This window comes from Pristiophorus japonicus, chromosome 4, assembly GCF_044704955.1.
Source record: "Pristiophorus japonicus isolate sPriJap1 chromosome 4, sPriJap1.hap1, whole genome shotgun sequence".
Taxonomy (NCBI): Eukaryota; Metazoa; Chordata; class Chondrichthyes; family Pristiophoridae; genus Pristiophorus; species Pristiophorus japonicus.
This window is the reverse complement of record NC_091980.1, coordinates 177,339,270-177,346,087: the sequence shown is the minus strand read 5'-3', so window position 1 is coordinate 177,346,087 and position 6,818 is coordinate 177,339,270. Positions and strand designations below refer to the sequence as shown.

Sequence of the window (6,818 nt, the reverse complement as noted above, 5' to 3'; positions counted from 1 at the left end):
TTGTAGGTGATCATCCTCTAGGAGTCTGGAACCAATTTAAAAGAACAAATGATATTTGAACCAAATGTATTCTAGTTAAAACATTGATGGCGAGATTGTCTCTTTTTTGGGGGCCTCTGAGCACCTCCGGGGGGGGGGGGGGGGTGCTAAGGGGGTGGAAGAGAGTTTCCGGGTGGGGGGGGGTGGGTTAGGGGGGTGCGGGTTAGGGGGGTGCGGGGGAGGGGCGCTCCTGGCTCCCGGGAAGTTGCCTGGGAGTTTGCAGAAGCGCTGCTGCGCTGACCCATTACCACCCCACGGGTCACGAAGCTGGCCGACATCTGCTCTCGGGGCAGTACTTAAACGTGATGGTGCCAGTGCCCCGCGTCACCATCTTTACTGGTTTGTCGACTGTCGATGTCCATAGATGCCAGTGTTGTAGCTGTACTGGAACAGCTTGGCTAGAGGCGCGGCTAGCTCTGGAGCACAAGTCTTCAGATCGCTTCTCGGCCTTTTGGCTAAGATCATGCGTAACTGACCTGACAGGGGAGTAACCACCATAACCCCAAGGTGGTTCTCCCTGGATCAGGAAGGTATATGCTTGCTTTTTTGGAAATAGGAGGTGGGTGGGGTGGCTTGACCCATCCACCTCCACGGAGGTGTGTGGGGGACCTGACCCATCCACCTCCATGGCACGAATCTGGTATTGCAGTACTTCCAGGAACGGTGCAGTGGCTCTAGACCTTTTGGCTAAGAGCATTGGCGCAGAGTGATCCTTGAATGGGCCCAAGGTGACTTCTGGCGTTTGTGATTTGACAAAGAATTGGAACGATTGGCTACGAATTTAAAAAAAAAACAAGTCTTCAGCACGACAGCCGGGATGTTGTCAGGGCCCAGAGCCTTTGCTGTATCCAGTGCGCTCAGCCGTTTCTTGATATCACGTGAAGTGAATCGAATTGGCTGAAGACTGGTTTCTGTGATAGTGGGGACCTCAGGAGGAGGCAGAGATGGATCATCCACTCGGCACTTCTAGCTGAAGGTGGTTGTAAATGCTCCAGCCTTGTCTTTTGCACTCACGTGCTTGGTTCTGCCATCATTGAGGATGGGGATATTCATGGAGCCTCCTCCTCCCGTTTGTTGTTTAATGCTCCACCATCATTCACGACTGGATGTGGCAGGACTGCAGAGCTTTGATCTGATCCGTTGATTGTGGGATCACTTATCACTGTCTATAGAATGCTGCTTCTGCTGTTTAGCATGCATGTAGCCCTGTGTTGCAGCTTCCCCAGTTTGGCACCTCATTTTTAGGTACACCTGGTGCTGCCCCTGGCATGCTCTTCAACACACCTCATTGAACCAGAGTTGGTTGCCTGAATTGATGTTAATGGTAGAGTGAGGGATATACCGGGCCATGAGGAATACAATTCTGCTGCTGCTGATGGCCCACAGTGCCTCATGGATGCCCAGTTTTGAGCCGTTAGATCGGTTCTAAATCATTTCCATTTAGTACAGTGATAGTGCCACACAACACGATGGATGGTGTCTTCAGTGTGAAGACAGGATTTTGTCTCCACAATGATTGCGGTGGTCACTGCTACCATGGACAGATGCATCTGCGATAGGTAGATTGGTGAGGACGAGGTCAAGTAGGTTTTTCCCTCCACTTGGTTCTCTCACCACCTGCTACAGGCCCAGTCTGGCAGCTATGTCCTTCAGGACTCGGCCAGCTCAGTCAGTAGTGGTGCTACCGAGTCACTCTTGGTGATGGACATTGAAGTCCCCCACCCAGAGTACATTCTGTGCCCTCACTACCCTCACTGCTTCTTCCAGGTGATGTTCAACATGGAGGAGTACTGATTCATCAGCTGAGGGAGGGCGGTAGGTGATAATCAGCAGGAGGTTTCCTTGCCCATGTACGACCTGATGACATGAGACTTCCTGGGGTCTGGAGTCAATGTTGAGGACTCCCAGGCCCCTCCCGACTGTATACCACTGTGCTGCCAGCCCTGGTGGGTTGGGGCCTAGGGGAGGCGTGAGTTCGGAGCCAGGAGCCCGGGGGCAGCACAGACCAGCCCACACTGCAATATGTGTCCGCACTAGGCCCGTGCAGCAGAGCAGGTCTCCAGTTGTCTTGGGTAATCCTTGCCACTGGACCAAGACCTAGCTCTGTCAAGCCGTGTGGTGGCTGGTGTGCAACGGCCACCACACGTTTAAAAAAATCCAAGCACAGGCATCTTCCATCCTTCAGGATGTAGTTCGGATTCTTCATTCGAAACATCTGTGAACTCATCCTTTTTTTTGGCGTGGAAGCAAGATATCCTCGTTTCGAGGGACTGCCTATGATGATGAAGGTGGGTCTGTCTTGCCGGTGGGACAGGACATACCCAGGGATAGTGATGGAGGAGTCTGGGATATTGGCTGATAGGTATGATTCTGTGAGTATGACTGTGTCAGACTACTGTTTGACTAGTCTGTGGGACAGCTCTCCCAATTTTGGCACAAATCAAATTTAGTGAGGAGAACTTTCCAGGGTTGACTGGGCGTGCCTTTCTCTCGGTCGATGCCGGGTGGTCTGTCTGGTTTGGTACAATTGATTGGCTTGCTGGGCCATTTGAGAGGGCACTTCAGAGGCAACCACATTGCTGTGGGTCTGGAGTCACATATAAGCCAGACTAGGTAAGGACAGCAAATTTTTTTCCCCGAAACGAGAGATTAATGAACCAGATGGGTTTTTACAACAATCTGGTAGTATTTCATGGTCACCCTAACTGACACTAGTTTTTTTATTCCAGATTTATTTAATTAACTGAATTATAAATTCCCCAGCTGCCATGGTGGTATTTTGAACACATGTCTCCTGATCATTAGTACAGTTCTCTGGATTACTGGCCCAGTAACATAACCACTGTGCTCCATTACTGAGTGACAGTGTGAGGGAGCTGGATTAACATCAGTAGGGATACAGTCAGTAACACAGGGTACTGGGGGAGGGGTTATTGAGTGACAGTGTGAGGAAGCTGGATTAACATCCAGTAGAGATACAGTCAGTAACACAGGGTACTGGGGGAGGGGTTATTGAGTGACAGTGTGAGGAAGCTGGATTAACATCAGTAGAGATACAGTCAGTAACACAGGGTGCTGGCGGAGGGGTTATTGAGTGACAGTGTGAGGGAGCTGGATTAACATCAGTAGGGATACAGTCAGTAACACAGGGTGGGGGGGGGGGAAGAGGTTACTGAGTGACAGTGTGAGGAAGCTGGATTAACATCAGTAGGGATACAGTCAGCAACACAGGGTGCTGGGGGAGGGGTTATTGAGTGACAGTGTGAGGGAGCTGGATTAACATCAGTAGGGATACAGTCAGTAACACAGGGTGCTGGGGGAGGGGTTACTGAGTGACAGTGTGAGGAAGCTGGATTAACATCAGTAGGGATACAGTCAGTAACACAGGGTGCTGGGGGAGGGGTTACTGAGTGACAGCGTGAGGGAGCTGGATTAACATCAGTACAGATACAGTCAGTAACACAGGGTCCTGGGGGAGGGGTTACTGAGTGACCGTGTGGGGGAGCTGGATTAACATCAGTAGAGATACAGTCAGTAACACAGGGTGCTGGGGGAGGGGTTACTGAGTGACAGCGTGAGGGAGCTGGATTAACATCAGTGGAGATACAGTCAGTAACACGGTGCTGGGGGAGGGGTTACCGAGTGACAGTGTGAGGGAGCTGGATTAACATCAGTCGAGATACAGTCAGTAACACAGGGTGCTGGGGGAGGGGTTACTGAGTGACAGCGTGAGGGAGCTGGATTAACATCAGTAGAGATACAGTCAGTAACACAGGGTGCTGGGGGAGGGGTTACTGAGTGACAGTGTGAGGGAGCTGGATTAACATCAGTAGAGATACAGTCAGTAACACAGGGTGCTGGGGGAGGGGTTACTGAGTGACAGTGTGAGGGAGCTGGATTAACATCAGTAGAGATACAGTCAGTAACACAGGGTGCTGGGGGAGGGGTTACTGAGTGACAGTGTGAGGGAGCTGGATTAACATCAGTAGAGATACAGTCAGTAACACAGGGTGCTGGGGGAGGGGTTACTGAGTGACAGTGTGAGGGAGCTGGATTAACATCAGTAGAGATACAGTCAGTAACACAGGGTGCTGGGGGAGGGGTTACTGAGTGACAGTGTGAGGGAGCTGGATTAACATCAGTACAGATACAAGGGCTGAAATTGAGGTATGCCAGAAAGCTGGTGCACCTCCCGACTTTTTGGGGCATCACTGGCGAGCCCCTGATCAAAATTCACCAAAACCTCCCCAAAAATGGCGTTCTGCGTTAAGGAACGGCTGCAAACTCCACTTTGCAGCATTGTAGATATCTTGATTGAAGTGGGATCACCATGGAGAAATTCAGCATCTTGGTAATGTGGATCTAATGAGCCAGCTGCTCCCTGGGCTTCTTATCGGCCGAGTTTGCAGCTTGGCCTGAGGAGGGAAGGAGTTGAGATGCAGGATGGCTGGTGCTCGTGGACCAAGGAGAGCAAGCCGCTTTACTGACCCCGAGCTGGAGACCCTCATGCAGAGTCTCGAGGGCAGGAGGGGACTGATTTATCCCAACGTGGGGAGACCAAGTCATGAGGTGTTAAGCAATGCATGGAGGGAGATTGCAGGGGAGGTCTCACACACTTCCATTCATAACATGACTCCGACGCAGTGCAGAAAACGCTTGAATGATATCAACCGTCTTATGAAAGTGAGTACCTGTTCCACCAACTGCTGACCTTGCATCTGCGAGCCTCTCCTTCGTCCTTCTCTTATTTCCCCTCCTCACTGTTTAGTCACTGAAGCAGCATTTCACTGTTGAGGCCTATATATATATATAAATGTATGTGTTCTCACAATGGAGGCTCCCTTTCATCTCACACTTACAGCTGCATGTCAGGGACAAACACTTGTGTATCATTTCTGATGTGTCTTCACAGTGGTACTCACCAACTATTCTATGTTTTGCAGGTCAAACTGGCCCACAATAGAATGGAACAAAGAAGGACTGGTGGTGGAGAGGCAGACATCCAGGTCCTCACACCCTTGGAGGAGACTGTTGAGGCGGTCATGGGTGGAAATGGTGCTTTCCCTGTGGGCCAGGGTACTGCTGACGCCGATGTGGGTAGGTGAAGGCCCTCCTTTAATGTTCTCTCCTTGAATGCACCAACGGGTACTGTTCCTTTCCTTCTGGAAGTCTGTTATTTGCAGGCTCCGTGCGTCAATCCCCTACCTCCCCCTCACAGCAGCCCTTCTCCCATTTATGCTTGCAGATGACAGACCAAGTGGCAGCACACCCTGCACAGTGGGGAGTGAGGAGACCCATCACAGACCAGCTGGAGGCCTGCATGAGACCCTTCTCCACATCACAACAGACATCTCAAATTGCAGCAGTGAGGACATTGAGGGGTCAAGCCCTCTGACAGTATCGAGAGCACTCCATCATTTGGGGATGTGACTAAAGAGGAAGAGGAAGAGGAGGACACTGGTGGCACCAATGCGTCACTGCTTCCACCCACACGCGCCAGCTCAGATAGTGGGAGTGCGCGGTGTGATATAGTTGAGGTAGTACAGGAGTCTGCACTGGGTGTTGCACCGGGGCCTAGCGGACTGCAGCATGGTGAGGGGGCTCGGCAACCTCAGGTACCACCTCTCCGGGGGGCGAGTCCACACCGGTATTCTGCCGGTGAGGACTCAGACGATGCCATCGATGTAGCGGTTTATGAAAGAAGGGTGGAGGCCATGCATTCCGAGATGTTGGGGGCACTGACAAGGATGCCAGGGAGGCTGTCGGAAGTGGTGAGGAGCATGGAGGAGTCTGCCTCCCGCATAGTTCACAGCTCTGCGTCCTCCATGGAGCCCATCATTGCCAGTGTGCAGGCGATGGTGGACTCCCAGAGAGACCGTGCGGATCCAGCTGTGATGCCGCAACCTGCAGATGATGTGGCAGCTGCCATTTCAGCACAGGCACGAGTGAACAATCACATCGGTGCTGGATTGGAGAGGATGGCCGCGGCCCTGGAAGCTCAGAATGTTCTAATGCAGTCTGGGCAACAGACAACGGAGCGTCTAACTGTTGCCATGTCTGCTGGCCTTGAGACTCTGGCTGCTCTCATGCAGTCTCAGCTCAATGCCACATGACACCTCAATGCTGCCTTCGCAGCTGGGTCCACCACGGGCCACGACGCACCTTCTGGTGTCACGCCACAGCATCGACCTGACCTCCCTCAGATTGGTGATGGTGGTAACGTGCCCCCCCGGGGAGTGACTCAGACTCCTCGGACCAGGATCCTGATGATGTGCTCTCTCAGGATCACACCATTCCTGGCCCCAGACCTGTCACTCCGCCAGTGTCTCCACACATGGCATCGCCCGAGCCAAGTCAGACTGAACCTTCCCAGGAGGGTGCTGACCAGTCTGCACCTGGCCATAGCTGGTCGAGGGCGTCCGACAAGGACATCTGCAGCTCCGACACAAGAACCACAGCAGCCTTCCCAGACCCATGAGAAAGCCACACGGGAGACACTTATGGGGTAGTGATAGGATAAGTACGCATAAGAGAGGTTATGAGGAGACGCACAAGGGTAAAAAGTGATGTTTTTTGTGTTAGTTTATGGTACTGTTTTTTTTTCTATTGTGATTTTGTGCTGACTTGCACTATGTCATAAATCTTTATTTTTTGCACATATATCTGGCCAGGTGTTTCATTTGAGACTGGGCAATTCTGTGTGAAGGCACTCATTGGGATGGCCATGGAAAATAGTTGCTGGAGGGCCATGTGGGAATGAGATTGTGAATCGAGCAGCA

General features: G+C 51.9%; 1 pseudogene; it reads left to right on the top strand.

Annotated features, from left to right (window-relative positions):
- The first annotated feature begins 474 nt into the window (after window positions 1-474).
- Window positions 475-713, top strand: LOC139263594 (U2 spliceosomal RNA; annotated as a pseudogene).
- Window positions 714-6,818: the final 6,105 nt, after the last annotated feature.